This window comes from Ovis canadensis, chromosome 17 (genome assembly GCF_042477335.2).
Source record: "Ovis canadensis isolate MfBH-ARS-UI-01 breed Bighorn chromosome 17, ARS-UI_OviCan_v2, whole genome shotgun sequence".
Classification (NCBI taxonomy): Eukaryota; Metazoa; Chordata; class Mammalia; order Artiodactyla; family Bovidae; genus Ovis; species Ovis canadensis.
The window spans coordinates 68,755,290-68,778,014 of NC_091261.1; the positions used below are offsets into that span (position 1 = coordinate 68,755,290).

Genomic DNA, 22,725 nt, shown 5'->3' on the forward strand with positions numbered 1-22,725 from the left:
CACTGATGTTTCTCACCTGATGTGAAGTTCGTATTGTCTGTGTGTGTGTGTGCACTTAGTCGTGTTTGACTCTCTGCAAACCCCTGGACTGTAGCCCTCCAAGCTCCTTTGTGCATGGAATTTTCCAGGCAAGAATATTGCAGTAGGGGTGCCACTTCTTTCTCTAGGGAATCTTCCTGACTTAGGGATCGAACCGAGTCTCTTATGTCTCCTGCATTGGGAGGCAGGTTCTTTACCAACTGTGCCACCTGGGAAGCCCCTTTATCTTGTCTGTATGTTGCCCATATAGGGCAGTTGTTGCTGGGAAAGTCTTTCTCTGTTGCCGGGGAAGGCAGGGATGTCAGGGGAAGGACAGCTATGCAGTCTAGTGTGGAAACAGCAAAAATAAACACCGAGGCTCAGCATTTAAGAGCCAACTCCTCTTAAAAATGCTGCTCTCTAATCAGTTCAGTTCAGTCACTCAGTCGTGTCCAACTCTTTGTGACCCCATGAGTCGCAGCACGCCAGGCCTCCCTGTCCATCACCAACTCCTGGAGTTCACTCAGACTCACATCCATTAAGTCAGTGATGCCATCCAGCCATCTCATCCTCGGTCGTCCCCTTCTCTCCTGCCCTCAATCCCTCCCAGCATCAGAGTCTTTTCCAATGAGTCAAGTCTTCGCATGAGGTGGCCAAAGTACTAGAGTTTCAGCTTTAGCATCATTCCTTCCAAAGAACACCCAGGACTGATCTTCTTTAGAGTGGACTGGTTGGATATTGTGTCTGTTGTTTATCCTTGGCTATTAGCCATTTTCCTTTTTTTTGGATAGAGAAACCCGGTTTTGTTTTGGTGACCCCTTCTCTTCCATTGGATGTTGTCTTGGTAGTAATCATTAATCAGAGTGACTTGCTCTCCTCTGGCCAAGACATAAGCCCCTGACTGTGGCTAGTCCAGACACAGTCTCCCAGAAATTTGATTCTTGAAGGACTCCACAGTGTGGGAGCTCGTCCATCCAGGTTTCCGTGCCCAGAAGAGACACTCTCTTAGTTCCCCTTGTACTCCAGAGCTGCTGTGGCCAATGTCCCTTCTGAGGACTGTTCTTTGGCTAGTACATCTATTCTGTGAGTCCCCCTAGGTTCATCCAATGCATACTTTTTTTTCTCTCTCTCAAGTTAGTTAGAGTCGCCTTCTGCCTCTGGCCATAATAAAGTAACTGGCACCAGACTTATTTTCTAGCTGTACGCAGGTAGGAAAATGGACAAAATATATGAAATGACTGTTTTCAGGCCCTGGGCAACAGGCTGTGCAGAACTGTGAGCCTGAAAGAAGGGAAGCAGATGACTCAGCCCATGACCACTTTGCTGCATGGGAGTACTTTTTAGATTGCAGCACAGGAAGGGTGTGTGTTCTTGCTCAGCCACGTCCCCATGGACTGTAGCCCGCCAGGCCCCTGTCCATGGAATTTACCAGGCAAGAATATTGGAGTGGGTTGCCATTTCCTACTCTAGGGGATCTTCCAGACCCAGGGATTGAACCTGTGTCTCTTGCTTTCTCTGAATTGGCAGGCAGGTTCCCTACCACTGAGCCACAAGAAGGATGATTCTAAACAAAGCATAGTGGCCTCTTAGAGTTGAGGAGACATGGATTATCATATGCAGAGGCTAAAGAGGCTGGAATCTGTGAAGTACAGTTCCAGAGAGGAAGGTACCACGTAGATAAACAGTGCCAGAAATCTGTGTGAGGAGCTCTTGGAGTCACTGACTGAAGACTGAATTGCTCAGGCTTTGGGTAAAACACTACAAAGATGGCAAAACATATCTAACTGGAGGTATAGGCTGAATACTTCCCAGAGTGCTCATGGGATTAGGTGCACTTATTGCAGCAAGCCAGGATGAGAATAACATCCTATTGAACATCCAAGGTACGCATTAGAGGCCACGGTGAGGTCAGACCTTAGTAACAGGGCTAAAACAGCCTTAGAAGAAGGACTCCTCTAGATCCACTCAAACAAAGCTTTTAAAAAAGCCTCAAAAAATCAAACTAACCAGTAAATCACTGCCCTCCAAAACCAACAAAATCTAAATAAAAAAACACTAGACATCTAAGAAAGAAGCACTGAAATGTAAACCATTACCAAGGGAAACATCAGTCAAGATAAACAGACTCAAAATAATAAAGATGGTGTAATTAACAGACAAGGACTTTAAAACAGCTATTACAAATACGTTCAAAGATTTAAAGAAAAACATGAATGAAAAGTAGGAGAAAAAAATTTAAAGGAAACCTCTAGAAAAAAAAATATCTTAAATGTAAAATCCACTGGACAGGTTTACATATTAAGTAACATATTAAACATCTTCTTAGCATATTAAACAACAGCACAATAAAAAGTTGCGTAAGGAAAAGATTAGTACACACGTTAACACAATAATGGAAGTTATTCAAACTGTAGGGAGAAAAAAGACTTGGAAAAAAAATTACCACAGCATTGGAGACTCTGCAACAGTATTAGGTGACTGACCCTACATGTAATTAGAGTCTCAGTTGCTTCTGAACTCTGGTGTTGGAGAAGACTCTTGAGAGTCCCTTGGACTGCAAGGAGATCCAACCAGTCTATCCTAAAGGAGATCAGTCCTGAGTGTTCATTGGAAGGACTGATGCTGAAGCTGAAACTCCAGTACTTTGGCCACCTGATGTGAAGAACGAAGGAAGTGGCCCTATGCTGGGAAAGATTGAAGGCAGGAGATGGGGACGACAGAGGATGAGATGGTTGGATGGTATCACCGACTCAATGGACGTGAGTTTGGGTAAACTCCAGAAGTTGGTGATGGACAGAGAGGCCTGGCGTGCTGCGGTCCATGAGGTCACAAAGAGTCAGACATGACTGAGCGACTGAACTGACTGACTGACTGAGGGAAGGAGCCCAGAAGTTTGGAGGTGCTGATAGTCTCAGGCTCTGCTGGATCCAGGGGGACTCAGACAGTATCACTGGGAACTTCTCTCCCTCTCATCTTTCCTTTCTTTGGTTTTGGCACCATCCTCTGGCAGGTTCTTCCCAGATAGTGGCAGAGACGTCCTCCGGCAGCCCCCGGCTTAGACACCGCTCACATGCAGATCCAAGAGAGACTGAATTTTTCTCTTTCACAATATTTTCAGATATCATTCACTCTGATCAGCCCATTTTGGATTGCACATCCATCTGTGAATAATCCTTGACTCTGATGGGCCAGGTCTGAGTTGCATATCCTCCTACCAAGGTGGTGGAAGAGAGATGATCTCCCAAAGATAAACCGGGATGCTGTCACCAAAATACAGTGTCATAATTACCGAACTGCCAAAAACAACAGGCATTAAAAGAGCTGTCAAGTACAGCCTCATCCAAATACAACTTTGCAGGTACAAACTCACATAATCCTTACAACTGTGTCAGAGTGGAAGCTCATGAAAGACCAGTCTTATGACAGTTTTCTAGTTCCAGCTCCCAGCCTTGTTGTGACCCAAGGTCATGCCTCCTGTCCCCAGGCACTGTAGGTATTGTGCTATCAGCTTTGGGCTTTCTTTCCTTCTTTATTTTGGAATTAAATGGCAACCCACTCCAGTATTCTTGCCTGGAGAATCCCATGGACGCAGGAGCCTGGTGGGCTACAGTCCACGGGGTCGCACAGAGTCGGACACGACTGAGCAACTTCACATTCACATTCACATACCCAGGAGTTACCCTGATTTCCTTAGAAACTCTGTTCTGTACTGACTGTTCTTTTCAACACCTCTCTGTATGTTTAATAGCAGGATCATTTTCAGGTCATCTCTCCATGGTACCGATAGATCCCCAGTGTATAACGGGACAGCTCCCCCATTGAATCAGTGAGGAAACGGAGGCCCAGAAAAGTTAAGTAGCTTACCCCAGGCCACACAGCTAGTAAGTGGCAGAGCCAGCAATCAAACGTAGAACCCATTTTCTACCATAGCATGCTCAGCTCCGTCAGTGAATGGTGGCTGGTTAATGAGGTCACACAGCTGTGTCTCTGTCTGTGGCAGAGTCTTATCTAGAACTGGGGACCCCAGCTGCTCCCTAGATCCTGGAGTCCTTGGGGCACCACCCTACTTCCTGATAATTACTAAGCCCAGAAAAAAGGGAACCTCAATATCTGTGTAAGACACCTTGCAACCAAGATGCTATGAGTGTTTCAAGTCCAGACAAAGGGAGAAGGGTGGCGAGCAGAACACCTGGCAAGCGGGCGCCATGGTGGCTTTGTCAGTTCCCCACGGCTTCCGCGCCAGATCCTTGGTGCTCCTTGGCTAGCAGCTGCATCAGGACTCGCCTTCCCCATCTTCCCTGGCCCTCCCATCAGTGTCTGCAGTGTGTTCTCCCCAAGGGTCTCTCTCCTCGCCCTCAGCCTGTAAGGACCCCCGTCACTGGATGTAGAGCCCACCGAGGCAATCCAAGATGACCTCATCTTGAGATCTTTAAATTTGTCACACCTGAAAAGACCCCTCTTCCAAGTAAGATCACGTTCACAGGTCGCGGTGGTTAAGAAACAGACATCTCACATTTGCAGGGGAGGGAAGGGGGCCTCCCTACTTAACCTGCTACAGTGGAAGAGCCGCCAGACTCGGCTCTCCGGCTCTCCGGCTCCCATCTCTGAGCTGTGACCGCCAAGGAGAGCGCCACAGGCCTGGCCAGGTGAGCGAGCCGCGGTGGGTTTTTGACGGGTGGCTTTTTCTTTGTTGTTGTTGTTTTGTATTTTTCTCTTCTGTTTTGAGGTTTTCTGCCCTCTTTTCTGGAAGGCGCACGGTGCTCCATGCCGGGCCCTGTGGTTATTTTCGCCTCACAGCTGTGTTTCCGGTGAGCAGCTGGGGGGGTGTGCATCTGACTCAGCAGAACCGTAGCAGTAACCGTCAAGAAGCCGTTCAGGCAAGGCTAGAAATAAAGAAGCAGTTTCTTCCCCCGGCATCCCCTCCTCCTTTCACTTCCCCACCCGCAGGGACCTTCTGAAAGACTCAACAAAGCACTTCTTTAAAAAAAAAAAACACACACACACACACAACAAAAAACCAACCCAGTTTGACCAGTATGCTCAAGGCCCTGGCTGAAGGTGGCCCTCAGCTAGGCTTTGCAAAGGCAGATGGATTCCAGAAAGGACTCTGCCAAGCCCGCCTGGGCTGTGTCGGTGGAAGGGCCCCTCCCGCGGCGCCCCCGCCCGCTCCCCACAAGGCTGTGTCTTACAAGTTTCCCACAGGTCTGAGCAGTGAAAGCAGAGGCGGTCAGGACTTGTGTGGTTTTCCAGGGTGTGGCCGCAAGGGCCAGGGTATCTCTGTTCAGCAGCCCGTCTGTTTTTAAAAAGGTAAATGATTCCACCCAGGGCCTGGGAGGCAGCTCCCCAGTTCTCCCGACTGGAGAGAGGCCCTGGAAATCCTGCCTGCAGCAGGAAGGGAACCAACCAGAGGGGGGGGAAATTGCGTCCTGGAGGGCCAACCTCTGTGCATGCTGGTGCCTGCAGAACGCTCACGGGAGAGTGAGACAGCTGCATTCTGAGCCTGGCTGCTGCTGTTCCGAGACAGAAAGGAGCAAATAAATTTAGCTCCGTCCTACGCATCCTTCACAGCTGCTTATTGACCAAACAGAAAGAGGCCTCTATTTCAACCCTGGCTTCTTAGCATTTTTCAGCCTGATGAGGTCCGCCACCACCCTTTACAAGGGGCCTTTCTAGGAGATGACCGACCCCGGCCGCCGGCTGCCTTTAACGCTGGGCAAGAGGTTGTATAAGGTGCTCATGTTTGCCATCCTGAAGCAAAATGGCGGCCACCAAATGTTTCCACATGGGCCTTGGCTCCTGGACTTTCTAACGAATTCTTTGCAAGGCAGAATGTGGGGAAGGCTTGACTGCTCAGAGGCCAGCCTCTAGGTCCCAGAGCCATTAGTTTAACAGCACCGTCTGTGGAAATAAAGAACTTGCTGACTGGGTCTGCGAGTTAAGAGAATAGAACAAAGCACTGAAGAGGTTTCATGGGGCTCACCAGCATGGACGGGTTCCTCTGGGACAGCAGCAAGCTGTGGTCCTGGAGTTAGACAGATCTGACTTCAAGTCCTGGCTGTGATACCCGACGGCAGGATGCCTCTGGGCAAGGAAGGCTGTTTCCTCACCTGGAAATAAGGTGCTGGCTACAACGTCGAGCCTCTGAGCCTCATGAAGCAGGAATGATACGCTTGTTGTGCGCACTGTCATGCGATGAGCATGCCCAGCCCAGTTCGTGGTGTCCCAGGGTGGCTTCAGTGCATCTGTTTCACCTGCCTCAGCCTGCCCCCTTACCTTCTGGCCACAGCAGCCCTCGCTCTCTTCTCTGTAAAGGTTCAGGGCTCACCGTCATTCTCACACTTTGGAGGTGAGCTTGTGACCTGGGACTGATCCTGGAGACTCTCACACTCCTGACTGTAGGGACTACTTCCTGGATATGCACAGGACTCAAGCTTTAGATCATCAGAGCTAACTTCAGGGATGCTGGTGGAATTATGGGGATGGAGGGAAATCTTTCTGCTGGGTTTCTCAGTGGTGAAATTTGAAACATGGTGCTGCTGGTGGATCTCTTTATATAAAGGGAGGGAGAATCTGCCTAAGAATAAAGCCAACACAGAAGAAAACAATCATGCAGTGACTGTGTTCTGACCATTTGAGCCCCTTGATCCAGCCATGCCTGAAGCCATTGCCCCCACGAACTTTCTAGTTATATGAGCTAATACATTCACTTTTGGGTTTAAGCCAGTCTGAGTTAGGTTCTATGTCTTGCAATCCTAAGTATCACACAGCTCAATACATATCTTTTTGAATTTGAACTTACTTGTGGCCTCATGCAGAACCAGGAGGTTCTGCTCACTGCCACCTCCAGGAGTGAGAGTCTGTGAAGAGTCTCTGTGTTCTGGCATGCTGATTTCCTTTGGGCCCCTCTTGAAGACAGGAATGTCATATGGTGGAGAAAAAAGAAAAAAGGAGTGAATTTTAGGGTAGAACAAATTGAGCTCAAATCTTCATCATTTATTAGCTCAGAGACCTTGGGCAAGTAACTTATTCCCTGTGGTTCTCTGTTTTCTCAGCTGTGTCATGGGAGGATAGTACTACCTATGAATGGCAGTGTATGTGGGTGCTAGACTCTAAGGCCAGGGCGAAGGCAAAAGCGTCCATGAAAATCTTTCAGACCCCCACCCTTCCCCCGAAGAGTTGAGACACCTTGCTGGAGAATCACACTTAGTGGTGACATGACAGATGCTCACAAGAGGAAAGGCTCCTGGGTTTGGAGGCTGAAGGTGCGCAGGTCCACACATTTCCTTTGCGTGCTTCCTGTGTGGCAAGTCTACATAGGGACAGGACACGGGGTGCTGTCCACACCCTTTTAATGAGCATCCCCCTCTCTTCTTTTTGGCCAGTGGTGTGTGGTTGAGCTGGTATATGTCGATGCATGCAGGGTGTGCCAGCCCTGCTGTTGCCTCATAGACTTGCTGTGGGTATCAGAGAGGCCCTGCATAGAATGGGCTTTGCACAGAGCAAACCCTTAGGTGTCCCACTTGCTAACTTTTATTATTTTCACATGTAGCTCAAATCGTATACACAGTAGGTGTTCAGCATGGGTTTGCTGAATTGCCTAAATTCAACAGGAATGCTCCTGGCCTTGTGGAGGAGAAGGCGACCGTTCCAGGGAATCTCGACACATGGTTCTTATCTGAACTTGCAGCTCAGACCACACCTCTGACCACTCTCTGCTCCAATAGTTGTCCCTCTTGTCTTTTCCCAGACCTCAGCCCCAAATTCAGGGAACATGGGGTCAGTTTGCTTAGAGACCACACTCTGGCCCCCTGCCCCAGCTCCTACACTCAACCCTCATCCACTCCCTTTACCTCCGAGGTCCTCCATTTCCTTCCCAATAAAATAGGGATCCTAACCCCCAACTCTGCACAAAACTTGTCTCTGGGGGCTTGCTTAAGCGCACCAGACTTACACATGGGCATCCCAGGCCTGAGATTCAGTCTGCAGGCTTGTTTCATTGGGCCTATATATATATATATTTTCTATTGAATGTTTGAATTACATATTTTCTAGTATTTTTAATTGAGGGGTACTTTACATAATATGAGGTGAATCGTTTTAAAGTGAACAACTCCACGGCATTCAGTACAGTCACAGTCTTGTGCAACTGCCCCCTTGATTTCGTTCCAAAAAATGTTCATCACCCAGAAGGAAGCCCCATGCCCATTATTCATTCATCCCCATCTGCCTCTCCCCCAGCTCCTGGCAACCACTGATCTTTCTGTCTCTAGAGATGTACCTGTGCTGGACACTACGTATAAGTGGAACTATACACTGTACGACCATTTGTGTCTGGCTTCTTCCGTTTAACATCATGTTATCGAGGTTCATCCCTGTTGTAGTCTGTGTCAGCACCTCATTTCCTTTTTTTTGTGGCCAAATACTATTCCACTGTATGGATAGACCACTTTTTGTTTATGCCTTTAGCCATTCACAGACTTTTGACTGTTTCCGCCGTTTGGCTATTTATGAACCATGCTGCTATGAATGTGTCTGTGGGCACACTGGTTTGAGCACCTGCTTTGAGCTCTTCTGGGTGTGTAACGAGGAGTGGAGTTGCCGGGTCGTATGGTAATTCTGTGTGACGTTTTGAGAAAACACCACACTGTTTTCCATGGTGTCTGGGCCACTTTGCATTCCCACCAGCCATGGGTGAGGGTTCCAAATTTCTCCACATCCTCCTCAACACTTGTTACTTACCATTTTATTTTTTTATGATAGCATCCTAGCTAGTGTGAAGTGGTACCTCATTATGGTTGTGTTAGATCGTAATAGGTAAAAGGAAAAGATTTCCCATAAATATCGAGAGCAACTTCAGGTTTCTCTTGAAAAAAAGGAAAGAGCTGTCAACACGGGATTGCATTCAGGAGGAGGCGGGCATTGTCCATGGCTCAGCAGCAGCTGGGCCTTCCACTGGGGCATCATTTCCTGGTGCTCCACAGGCCCCACCCGACCCTAGAGTTCCCCCAGCTTCTCATCGGCTTCTCATCACACTCCACTGCTGTTTTTCTTAAAGAAACAAGCACCCATGTCTCCATCAAACAGGAGGCAAAAAAGACTTGGAGAGAGCCCTGTGTTTTTAAAGTATAGGAAGACCCGTGATTCTCTGTGGAAGTGTTTCATATGCGTCTGTATCCTTTACTCTTTTCTGCCACCTGGTCCCTGTGTGCATCTGAGTGGGCGACACACACTCACAGCCAGCCCTGTGCCCCCTCCTCCCTTAGGGGTTGGGGGGAGGGCAGAACAATGACGTGGGGCCTGTGCCCTTCTCCCAGGCTGACGCGCCGGGCCAGCCTGGACTCTCCTGGGTTCTTACTCACGCCATCCTTCTTCCTGGAACCCTCTGTCCTGCCCTTCCCCACCCAGCCCAACTCCAGTTCTTCTCCAGGTCTTAGCGTAAGCACTGTTCTCTCCACAAAGGCTTACCTGCTGTTCCAGAGCACATCAAGTTTCCTTGCTGTGTGTCCTTGGAAGACCGTGAGCGCCCCCCAACTGCCCCGAGTCCCCAGCACAATTGTCACTAATTAATCCGTTACATAATTTCTTCCCTTTTGTAAAGTTTGGACCCCAGATGCATGCATTCGTAGAATCACACGTCCCAATTTATGCTACAGATTCAGCACTTGTCTGCCTCAGAACCCTCTCGTATTATTTTCTCGTGCTTTCTCGTATTATTTTTTGCCTTCATCTAGTATTACCACTCTCACAGGCAGTGACTCCAGTGTGTGCAAAATAAATCCTTCCAACCCACTTTCCAATGCTTATGAAACATACATAATGTTGTTCTTTGGGTGTGTGTGTTTTAAATTTATGTCAATGGTTTTGTATCATAAATCTCAGTCTAGTTCCTACTTTTTTTCATCTCATGCTGTTTTTAAGATCTATCCATGGTGATATATGCAAACCCAGTGTATTATTTCTGCCGGCTGCATGTTATTCCATGATCTGCATTCATCATGTTTGGTTTATCTGTTTCCCTTGTCATGGACAGGTAGGTCACCTCAAGCTCCTTGCTGTGACAAACCTGGCTGCCACCAACATGCTCACACATGTCTCCTTGTCACCCTAGGCAGGAGTGTCTCCAAGATACATACCTGGGAGAAGCATTGCTGTTTCCCAGATTGTTATGGGTTGAATTGAGTTCCCCAACCAAAGACACATTTGAAGTCCTAACTAAGGTTATTTCAGGTGTAATTAGTTAAGATGAGGTCACACTGGAGTAGCCTGGAACTTTAACCCTGTACGACTGATGTCCTTACCTGTTCAGTCTCTAAGTCATCTCCGACTCTTTGTGACCTCATGGACTTCAGCATGCCAGTCTTCCCTGCCCTTCATAATCTCCCAGAGTTTGTTCAAATTCATGTCCATTGAATCAGTGATGCTGTCTAACCACCTCATCCTCTGCTGCCCCCTTCTCCTTTTGTCTTCAGTCTTTCCCAGCATCAGGGTCTTTTCCAGTGATTTGGCTCTTTGCATCAGATGGTCAAAGTATTGGAGCTTCAGCTTCAGCATCAGTCCTTCCAATGAATATTTAGGGTTGATTTCCTTTAGGATTGACTGGTTTGATTTCCTTGCAGTCCAAGGGACTCTCAAGAGTTTCCTCCAGCACCACAATTCAAAAGGATCAATTCTTTGGTGCTCAGCCTTTTTTATGGTCCAACTCTCACATCTGTACATGACGACTGGAAAAGTCATGGCTTTGACTTGATGGACCTTTGTGGGAAAAGTGATATTTCTGCTTTTTAATACAGTGTCTAGGTCTGTCATAGCTTTCCTTCCAAGGAGCTAGCATCTTTTAATTTCAAGGTTGAAGTCACTGTCCACAGTGATTTTGGAGTCCAAGAAAATAAAATCTGTTTCTGTTTCCACATTCCCCCTTCTATTTGCCATGAAGTGATGGGACTGGATGCCATGATCTTAGTTTTTTGAATGTTGAGTTTTAAGACAGTTTTTTCACTCTCCTCTTTCACCCTCATCAAGAGGCTCTTTAGTTCCTCCTCACTTTCTTCCATTAAAGTGGTATCATTTGCATATCTGAGGTTGTTGATATTTCTCCCAGCAATCTGGATTCCAGCTTGTGATTCATCCAGTCCAACATTTCACACGGTGTACTCTCTATATAAGTTAAATAAGTAGGGTGACAATATAAAACCTTGATGTACTCCTTTCTCGATTTGGATCCAGTCTGTTGTTTCATGTGCAGTTCTAACTGTTGCCTCTTGACCTGTGTAGAGAAGACAGGTGAAGTGGTCTGGTATTCCCATCTCTTTAAGAATTTTCCACAGTTTGTTGTGATTCAGAGTCAAAGGCTTTGGCATAGTCAATGAAGCAGAAGTAGGTTTTTTTCCTGGAATTCCTTGCTTTCTCTGTGATCCAATGAATGTTGGCAATTTGATCTGGTTCCTCTGCCTGGTGAGAAAATACCATGTGACCATGGAGGCAGAAATTGGAGCAATGTAGCGGAGAAGGTGATGGCACCCCACTCCAGTACTCTTGCCTGGAAAATCCCATGGACGGAGGAGCCTGGTGGGCCGCAGTCCATGGAGTCGCCAAGAGTCGGACACGACTGAGCGACTTCACTTTCACTTTTCACTTTCATGCATTGGAGAAGGAAATGGCACCTCACTCCAGTGTTCTTGCCAGGAGAATCCCAGGGATGGGGGAGCCTAGTGGGCTGCAGTCTATGGGGTCGCACAGAGTTGGACACGACTGAAGCGACAGCAGCAGCAACAGCAGTTGCAAGCCAAGGAATGTCAAGGATTAGCAGGCATCATCAGAAACTAGGTTGAGGCAAAGAAGGATTCTACCCAGAGTCTCTGTTGCCCTGTTGACATGTACCCTAGGTCTGTATCCTTAGGCTTCTCTGAATATTTGGAACTTAAACTTTCTTTTGATGATGAATACTGATGACTTGGATCACTCTCATATACAAACACTCTCCATCCATCCATCTATCCATCCATCCATCCATCATCCATCCATCTAGCCATTTATTCATCCATCTATACATACATTCATTTATTTCTCCATCTATCCATCCATCCACCTAGTTATATATTATTCATCCATCCCTCCGTCCTTTCATCCATCTATCTATCCATTATCCATCCATCCTCTCTCTCCACAGATTTTTATTGAGTTATTTCTCAGTTCTGGCTCCACAGTAATGAATAAGACAAGTAGTTCTTTGCCTTCATGGAACTCATCTTTAGTGGGGAAGACAGACATTAAGCTAACAGTTATTTAGACACAAGTGTGATAAGCTCTGTAAAGGACAGATATAGTGCCTGTGAGAGCAGAGAATGGAGGGTCATGGAAAACTTCATTGCAAAGGTGACATCAAAGCTGAGGCCAGAAGGGTGGGTCAGGATTGGCCAGAGGAAACATGGGCAGGAAGGGCCTCCCACCACAAAGAAAAGGTGTGCATAGCTTGAGATGGGAAAGCATTTGGTGCTTGTAAAGAAGTAAAAGAAAGTCAGCATAGCTGGTGGGGGGAGGTTGGGGATATGGCTGAATAATTGGCTGAGCCAGTATCCGTGAGTGTGTGCTAGGGACCTATCCGTCCGCAGGGAAGCCCCACACTACGTTAGGAGTAGGAATTACTTCCAGCCCATCCATGTGGCTCATTTCAAAGCCAGCTCCCTTCGTTTGCTAAGGAATTGGCACAACAACATCCACTCCATAAAAGAGGTGAGCAATAACACAATACTCTGGAAATGCCTCAAGGCACCTAGGACAAAACAAAACAATTACATAAATCCATTCATTTTTTGCCATTATTAAAATCCCACAAGTTAGTAACACACAGTAAAAACAAACGTAGTGAATATCCTTAGCATTTACCTGGCTCCAGTATTTCTTGGAGACTAAAATATGGCTTTTAGAGGCTTGTCTCATTTATCCTAGAACCAGGACTATGAAAGTGATAAAAGGTGGGACATTACAGATGAGGCAGCGAAGAAGTTGAGAGGTTAAGTCACCTGCCAAGGTCATACCGCAAGATGGAGAAAGAGGCTGAGGAAGAAGACAGGCTTCCTGCCTCTTGGTCCACTGCCAGACCCGTGACAGCCATAGCAGGGAGGAATCGCTTCTCTCCATAATTGGGAATACTACTGAGAGCTAATTTCTCCCCACTAGATCCGCAGAGTGAAGAGCACTTGACCTGGAGTCTTGTTAGGGGGGCGGTCTGACATGCAGACTGTGAAAACAATCAGCTAGCCTCATACTTCCATTTCTCTTTGGCTGCTTCTGTCCAGAGAGAGAGAGAGCGAGCACCCCAATCAAGCCTGGCCTGCAACACATCCACGGAAGGCTGTCAATACTTGGGTTTTACCAACACGCAGATTCTGAGACAATAGCTTAGTGCCTCTTTATTGATTTAACTATCATTTCAGGTCCACAGCTCACAGCTGTAAACCAGCCTACATGAAACCTTACATTATGGTGCTTCTCTTCTTCTTGAGGACACTACATTCCATTAGGAAAACCAAACAATTAGAGATGGACTTGACAGATGAGCCTGGTGTTATTACCTCACTAAACAACAGGGCCATCCTTTTAGAGGGGGACACCCCAGTACACATGTAGGATTTGGTCTACGAAATGTGCAGAATGTGGGGGAAGGTTAGGAGTTTGGAACTGGCATATACATACTTCTATATATAAAGGCAATTGCACCCCACTCCAGTACTCTTGCCTGGAAAATCCCATGGACGGAGGAGCCTGGTAGGCTGTAGTCCATGGGGTCGCAAAGAGTCAGACATGACTGAACAACTTCACTTTCAGTTTTCACTTTCATGCATTGGAGAAGGAAATGGCAACCCACTCCAGTGTTCTTGCCAGGAGAATCCCAGGGACGGGGGAGCCTGGTGGGCTGCCATCTATGGGGTTGCACAGAGTCGGATACAACTGAAGCGACTTAGCAGCAGCAGCAGCATCTATAAAGTAGATAATCACCAAAGACCTACTGGATAGCACAGGGAGCTACTCAGTGCTCTGTGACAACCTCTATGGGAAAAGAATCTGAAAAAGATTAGATATATGTACTAGTGTAGCTGAGTCACTTTGTTGTACACCTGAAACTAACACAACATTGTAGATCAGCTATACTCCAATTAAAAAAAAAAAGAACATGCCCAGGCACCTAACCCTCTAGTGGTCATCCAAGTTTACTCTCAGAAGTCCTCAGGGAATTGCGCTTCAGAGAGAGACCTTTCTTCTGACCTAATTTCAGAGTCCAAACAATGAAAATTAATTACTGCACAAGTATTGATTAAGTGCCTACTACATCTAGATCCTGGGCTGGACAGCAGGGACATGTAAAGGCTTTATGCTGTAGGTGTGGTCTGAATGCTCTCAGCATCCCACTCAGCATACTACTCTGGGTGTTCCCTGCCCATTTCTTCCGGGCTTGTCCTGGAGATGAAGCCTCTTTGTTATCTGTGGTCTAGGAGTTCAGAGAATGGCCAAGCAAGGGTCTTTGATAAGGCAGAATGGGCTGGGCTTTGAAGGATGGGCAGAATAGAGTTGGGAGAGGTTGGGGTGTCTGGTAAGGCAGTATTTTGAGACAGGCCAGTTCCCATCCATTTCCGTCTTCCATCCATGGACATCTTAGCTGATCCAGGACACTGGTGAGGTCACATAAGGGCAGGCTTGTAGACATCTGCTTTGCAGACACACAACAGAGCACACACATGGAGTGCACACACACACACACAGAATCCGTCTATTCTAGGCATGCTCATTATCAGCTAACTTTAGTCATCTTTAACGCTTGCATCTCAAATACCAAATACTTTAGTGTGTGCTGTCTATGAACACACACCAAAAATAGTTCTGGGTAGATAAACACATTGCACCAAGAAGCTGGCTGATTGCAGTGTGAGTCGTGTGAAGCCACTGCCTCTTGGATCCCTTCAGTGCAGCCGAGGTAGAACCTTAACACAGGATATCAATAAATAACTAATGTGAACTGTCCCCTGGCCCCAGCCAGCGATGCAGGCAGCTCACGACCCCCGGTGGGAAAGCTGAGATGCTCTGTCCCTAGGCCTTTGACAGGATATGTCTGCCTGAGGGTCAGACCTGTGGCTGAAACCCTCTGCTTCCTGCACCCACTTCAGCCCCCAGGACGCAGCAGCTCTTGCAATCAGGTGTGCAATGGCTGCAGACCTGCGTCATTTAAGGAGCTGACGAACATCAGTGAAAAGGAAAAGTTGACAGTGCCTTCCTGTCATCTGCCTCTTTCCTTCGTCATTCCCAAGTACCTGATGCTGGCTACTGACTTATAATGAGAATAAAAAGATTAAAAAAAAAAAAAGAATTACGGGAGTGTGCAGCCTTGTCTCCCCCCACCCACAACCCACAAGAGGAAGGACCCAGTATCATCTTGTAGTGGGTGGAGTGATGGCCCCCTGCAAAAGGCGTGTCCGTATTCTGACCCCGCAGAACCTGTGAATGTGACCTTATTTAGAAAAAGCATCTTTGCAGATGTAATTAAATTAAGGAATTTGAAATGAGACTATCTGGGATTCATCTGGGTGGGCCCTAAATCCAATGACAAGCGTTCCCATGAGACACACAGAGGAGAGAGTCACAGGGGCAGGCCATGTGAAGACGGGCAGGAAGTGAAGCTCTGACAACACAAGCCCAGAAATGCTAACAGCCACCAGGAGCTGGAAGAGACAAGGAGCAAAACTCTCCTCTGGAGCCTCTGGAGGGAGCACAGCCTTACTGCCACCTTGATTTTAGACTTCTGGCCTACAGAACTATGAGAGAGTCAATTCTTGTTATTTTAAGCCATGAAGTTTATGGCAATTTGTTTTGGCACCCCTAGAAAACTCATATACATTTCTTGTTGCATTAATGGAAAAGCGGGCCAAGTTGGGGAAAAAAAAAAAAAAGAATGGGGAAGCCAATAGGATTTAAATAACAGGTTGCATCTATGGGGCACTTACATGCCAGGTTCCCGCTCAAATCAGAGTGACAGAACTGTGTTGGTAATCAGCAAGGTGAGCCCCAGCACTCATTCTTTTAAGCAGCTACCCTGTACTTCTAGAAAAGAGCAGATGCTGTATTTGGAAAGGGAGATGGGAGGGGAAATGAAAAGTTAGAGCTGAAGGAGAGTTGGGGAGAATTCAAGAGTGACTTGGGGGCCAGATGCCATTTAGGAGAAATACCAAAGTTCCAAAGTTTTGCTTTACATTATAAATAAGATTTTTTTTTGGATGTTTCCTGAAAATTTTGGTAAAGATTTAAATTGCTCTCTAGTTATCTCTAAAAAAAAAAATTTTTTTTAATAAGACAGTGCTGAGATTTGCACTTTACCTGTGTTTTACACAGGTTACTTTTTTCAAAACATGTATTTATTTCGTCTGCTTTGGGTCTTCATTGCTGCACCGCGGGCTTTATTGTGGCGAGTGAGGGCTACTCTCTAGCTGCAGTGCATGGGCTTCTCACTGCAGTAGCTTCTCTTGTTGCAGAGCACAGATCTAGAGCACAGGCTCAGCAGTTGTGGCACACGGGCTTAGCTGCCCCATGGCGTGTGGGATCTTCTTGGACCAGGGATCGAACCTGTGTTTCATGCATTGGCAGGTGGATTCTTAACCACTGGACCACCAGGGCAGCCTCTAAACAGGTTACCTTTTTTTTAAAAACTTATTTGACATGTATTCCTTGTGCTCTGGCTTATCTGCCAAACTCTGCACATTCAGTGCTAGGCAGACCTGCAGATAAGTGAGAACCAGACCCTGCCCTGGGAACTTAGTTTATGAGGTGGGTAGGGCCCAGCAGATGAAGATCCTTGAGTTTGGATGTCATTCTGTGGGCAGTGGGAGTTTTTACGCAGGGACAAGGTTGAGAGAGAGAGAACTGGCTCTGTGCTCCCCAGACTGCTGGGAATCTCTGCACCCTCTGACTTTTAGCGGCTGATGACTAAGTAGGTAAACTGATAAACGTACTAGACTACGGAGGATGAGAGTTTCCCCATTAAAGTAACACCACCAGATTTTAAAAGTTTGGTGGTTTTTTTTTTTTTTTGCTGTTTTCCCCTCTAGGCTTTTTTAGTATGGGGTGGGGAGAGAATGGGAAATGAGGCATGGAGTGATGCTAATTGACTTTCTTCAGATCTTATCACTTTGATGGCCCCTACTGAACCCCGAGGTAGGTTTGGTCCTGGCTTTCAGAAAATAGTTGCCTTGACAATACAGCCGAAACCAGTTTCTGTTCATCTTTGAGAATATGGCAGAGTCACATCTGAGGTGACGGTACAGCTCTCCAGCTAATCGAATTCAGATCATGATCAGAAATTAACCTTGAAAGCCCTTGGAGAGACGTTCCACTGGGGGTGGTCGTGATTTCTCGCTGTCAGCCCAACACAGCTGGGTTTCTCCAGCTTTGGAGAAGGTTGTTGATTGCTCAGCTGAGCACCAGATGAAGCTGGCCAAATTTTAGAGGCTGTCTTACACGAAAACAGCAGATATTTATGTGCTGGACTCATGCTGAGGGCTGATACTGCATGCACCCCAGAGAGGAAAGGCAGGTGAACCCTTGCCTTAGCACTTACATGTATTTTAGTCTATCTTTTCTCTCATTATCATGCTGTTATTATTACTATTCTGCAGAGTCCCATAATTGAATGAATATACAGAACATAACTGCATACATTGTAGGACCAGACTGTAGCATAAATTTTTCTTAAAAGTTCTTGCCTTTCACTATGAGAGTTATCTTTTCTCAGAAGAAAATTTGGCCAGCTCAGCTGTCCGTGTGGCTCTGCTGACGGATCACAGTCTTCCAGCCAAGTTGGGTCTTGTCCACAGTGATCTGGAAGCCAATTTTCTGAATAAATCACAAAATCACTCCAGAGTTGGTATATTTACCCCAAAACTTATCTTCTATTGCTGTGCACACAGAAGAGTTGTGAATGTACTTTGCATTTTACAATATTTTATACAGTGTGGCATTTCCCAAAGTGGTGGAAGAGGGGAGATTGCAGAGGAAAGGGGCAGTTTTAGGGCCTCTAAGGGATGATGAGGTACAGGGAGGGCAGGTGAATCCCATTAGCTACGAAAGACAAGTCAACTAGAAAAGATGTGAGGAGCCTCTTCTTGGCAGACCCAAGAAAGAGGGACTTGATAAAAACACACAGCTGCGAGGCACCTCCAGGCAGGGTCTGCAGCAAGTTGCCAGGCCAGGGCCCAGGCAGCCCTTTTGCAATTAATTATCTGTGCCCAGGGACAGCCTGACATTCCAGTGGACTTGGGATTACTTCTCATATTGTCATTTAACCTTCCCAGAGCTCAGGTCTCTGCTTCAGCTCCTGGGTTCACCTCTCTCAGTCTGTTTTCTGACCTACAATATGGGGGTAATAATAATTTGTGGGGATTACATGAATTAATGCAAACGCAAAGCATTTCCCAAGTTCCTGGCACACGGTGCACAACTTGCTTTGTTAGCTACCAGTCCTGTTAGTGTGCCTGTTTAGAATCTGTGATCCTACCTACAAGCTTTCATATACTGAGCACTGACTACGTGCCTGACAGCACTGAGCACCTTACATGATTTTAATTCTCACAACAGCTTCAGGAGGAAGCAATTACAAGGCCCATTGACCCTTGAACAACACGGATCCACTTACCTGCAGATTTTTTTCAATAAATACTATGGTCCTACATGACCTGTGGCCAGTTGAATCCTCCATGTGGAACCGCGGATATGAGGGCCACCTAGAGAGTTATACTGGGATGGTTTTGACTGTGCAGGAGTCCATGCCACTAACCCATGTGCTATTCAGGGGGCTGGAGGAAGACAGGACATTGGCCAGGGCCCCACAGTGGGTGAAACCTGGATTCAGAGTCAAGGCTGACCACATCTAGAAGCCTGGTTTTTTACTACTACATTGAAGAGTAGTACATGGGGCTGATTTTATGTGCCACATAGGTGACATTTTTACTTATAATAGTTACAGATCCTATTTAAATTTTCCTTTTAAAATAAACATTCAGCATTCACTTTGGTACCACATATCCCCAAACTGGAACATACAGAGAAGATTTAACAGCCCCTGAGAAAGGATGGCATGCAAATACATGAAGCATTTCATGTTTTCACAGTATTATATGTCAATTATATCTAAATGAATGAATGGGGTAAACTTGTTTAGCAGCACTATTCACAATAGCCTAAAGGTGGCAACAGCTCAAATATCTACCAACAGATGAATGAACAGTCGAAACGTGATAGATGCAGATGGCAGAATATTACTCAGCCGTAAAAAGGAATGATGAACTGATACAGGCCACAACATGGACGGACCTCAAGGACGTGGTGCTGAGCGAAAGGAGCCAGACACAAAATCACATAGTGTATGACTCTGTTTATATGAAATACCCGGAACTGGCAAATCCACAGGGACAGAAAGCAGGTTAACGGTTATGAGGGCTTAGGAGGAGGTGGATACGAGAAGAAACTGCTTCATGGGTGCAGGGTTTTTATGTTGGAGGGATGGGAATGTTTTGGAACTAGATGGAGGTAGTGGTGACACAACACTGGGAATGCACTAAATGCTCTTGAATTGTCCACTTTGAAATAGTTGTTTTCATGTTCTGTCGATTTCACTTCGATAATTTTAAAAAATATTTAAGTTTAAAGAAGGAAATGAATTTTCTTAAAAGTTAATTTAAAGAAGACTAGGAAGTAAGCCATAGCACAGGGGGAGTGCAAAGGTGGTTCTTAGACAATATGGCACCGCATTATCTGCTAGAAGTTCAAGGCATCTCCGTCAGGGTTGACTCTGATAGTCTTGAGTCTTGCCCTCCTTTGTTTTTTCTGCCCCGGCAGCCAGTTCAGTGCTTCAGAAATACTTGTTGAGTTCAGCTCAGTCCGGCTTTGTTAATTGAGTTAAGGCGAGCTGAGTCGTACTGAATGCACCAGCTGGCTGGCCTGGAGGAGATCCAAGCTGAAGATGTTAAGAATCACACTAATTCAATAAGTGGCCACAAGGTAGTCTAAATAATGAGCCCACGTGCCTCTCCTTACCCGACCCACCCATGTTCTGCCTGCACTTTGGGAGCCTTCTCTCCCTGGAATCCCGTGTGTGTGTTTGCCGGAGACACCAGGCAAGAGAGCGTAGGAGAGAAGGGAAACGGAAGTGGAGAAATTTCTGTCTGGGTACAGGTGCAGCCCCAACTGCCTCTTCCTTGTCCACACATTCATCATGCACCTCATGTACATGAGCTCATGCTCTTGGTTCTGATGGCTTTAGTTTGAAGCTGGCTGAGCACCCTGGAGAATCAGATTCACCTCTCTGCACCTTCATCTCCTAACCTGTGAAATAATAATAATAGCACCTATTTTACAGATGGGGAGACGAAGAGGGTCTTGGGAGGATTTGATGGGGTTCTTGGGAGGATGCGACGAAACAATACCCATCAAGAACTTAACATACACTTTTGAGAAGACTGTAAGCACTTGAAAAAGGTTAGCTGCAATGATTAGCAGTGACCAGTGCTGCAGAGTGGTGGGTCTGAAACACATGGCAGGTCTGGAGCCCAGAGACCAGCTTTCCAGACACAGAGGACAGAGCAGAGAAGTTGTTTGTAAACATCTTAAACAGAAGCGCATGGCTCACTCATGTAAGTTCTTCTGGGACAGTGACGTAAGCTCCCAGGACAAGGCAGGAGTAGCGGAATCTGGCTGGTGTTCTCCATGCTGGCAGGATTTTACCTACAGAGGGAGTCCCCCGTGGCTGCTTGTACCCAGAGACCAGAGAAAAAGCCACACAGAGTTTCCCTCTCTCTGCTCTGCTCTGGGAAGCTGCGCCATTTTGCCTCCTTGACTAACCAGTCAGTGAGGCACGGCAGGAGTGCGTGCGATGGTCTCTGTCCACAGACCTCTAGCCAACCCGCAAGGTGGCAAGTGGGAAGGGCAGGACACGGGAACCCTGAGGTGTGACTTCTCAGACCCTGCACTTTGCTGCTGCCCACGTGGCCTTGGCTAGGCTCCTGCCTCTTTCTGGCTATTATTGTTACTCATTTATGAATGAGTGAGCGGGCAAAGGTTGCAAAAAACAAACAAAAAACCCCGCTGATTTTCAAGCTTTAAAACTATAAGAAACTGTTTATTTAAATGAAAGTGTTCAAGGGAATGAAACATACAAATGTACCCAAGAGTTGTTGCATAGTGGAGAGAAGGGCAGGTGTCCTCTAGTCCCAGCCGGCAGTCCTCCTGGCTTGCCACCACTCTTCTTCCATCCAGCAGCACCCAAGGAGCACAATTTAAAAACTGGAGTGAATTCCTGGGGTAGAAGTGGGCCTAGAGTCCCAGGGCTGGATAGAGGGTGGGGGTCCCCGAGGTGGTCTGCCGCAACACGGAGGAGCACAGATCTGCGTGCAGGCCTGCCTGCCCTGTGCGCCTGGCAGCGTGACGTGGGAGTACAGGACACCGTGGCTTTCTGCCCACCCAGCATCCATTTCTCCTTCTGGTAAGAGCACGTTGGTGTTCCCCAGGGGAACCACTCACCCTTACTCTGTCCCTGTGACTTGGCCAGGCTTTAGCAGCGAGCATGTAATGGAGACACGGGCAATCAGATCATTCTAGCCCCTTTGCCCTAGTCATTGGCTTAGCAATGGGCAGCTGAACCTATCAGAACCCACCAGACCCAACCCTGGGACTTTTCCAGGAGGCAACCAGGAGAAAGCCTCCATCAGACTCTATAAAACAGAAATCCAAACAGGGAAAAGCAGGGCTGAAGAGGTGAGGAGAGGCAAATTCCTGAAGACTTCAAGGAGAGCCTGGGTCCTGCCATGCCCGAAACTCACACGGCCCTTACTTCTCAGTTAAAAAGTCATACACTTTTGATCTGGCTTACGTCCATTCAAGTTAGGAGTTTGTCATTTTGCAACTGAAACCTCTCGACTAATACAATGGGCAAGTGTTTTCTTTATCCCCCGTAAGTTTCGGTTTTCTCATCTACTAAATGTCTCTAAAAATCCATACACCTCACCCCTGTGGAGCGAAAGTTGCTCATTCCTGCGCAACTCTTTGCAACCCCACGGACTGTAGTTTGCAGGCTCCTCTGTCCATGGGATTCTCTAGCCAAGAAGATTGGTGTGGGTAGCCGTTCCCTTCTCCAGGGGATCTTCCCTACCCAGGTATCAAACCCAGGTTTCCCACATCGCAGGCGGATTCTTTACTGTCTGTGCCATCAGGGAAGCCCCACCTCCACCACACCCCTAAGTGGATCTATAAACACATGTATGCCATTACAGCAGCAGCAGCAAGACATCGGCAAGAGTGGTTAAGGATTTTGAATACTCTCTAGTTCTCAGGAAAGCAAAACAAAAGGTGGCTACTATCAGTTCTCTATATTCTCTAAATGAGAGTCGAGAGGAGAAGCAGAAGACAAATAAATGTCCATCATAAGCAGGAAAGGAGAAAGCAGGAGGCCAGATATTAACGGGAAAATGCCAGGGGAATGTATATAAGGCCTCAGTTTTGGACTTTTTTCAATTCGATGGTGGGGAAGGGGTCTGCAGGGGACTAACATTCCCACAATTATGCAGGTGGGGCTGAGCCCAAGGGAAACTCTACCAATCATATAACCCACCCCCTTCTCCACTTCCCTCCTTCCCCCCAGGCTCTTGAGGCCAGGGAAAATCTAGAGGAAGAGTT

General features: G+C 46.9%; 1 protein-coding gene and 1 pseudogene across 4 annotated transcripts in view; both read left to right on the forward strand.

The window, feature by feature from the left end:
- SPRING1 (SREBF pathway regulator in golgi 1) overlaps window positions 1-22,725 on the forward strand; it is a 192,380-nt gene that overhangs the window by 121,000 nt on the left and 48,655 nt on the right. The gene's annotated exons all lie outside the window — the stretch shown is intronic.
- On the forward strand, window positions 19,067-19,162 carry LOC138423022 (U6 spliceosomal RNA; annotated as a pseudogene).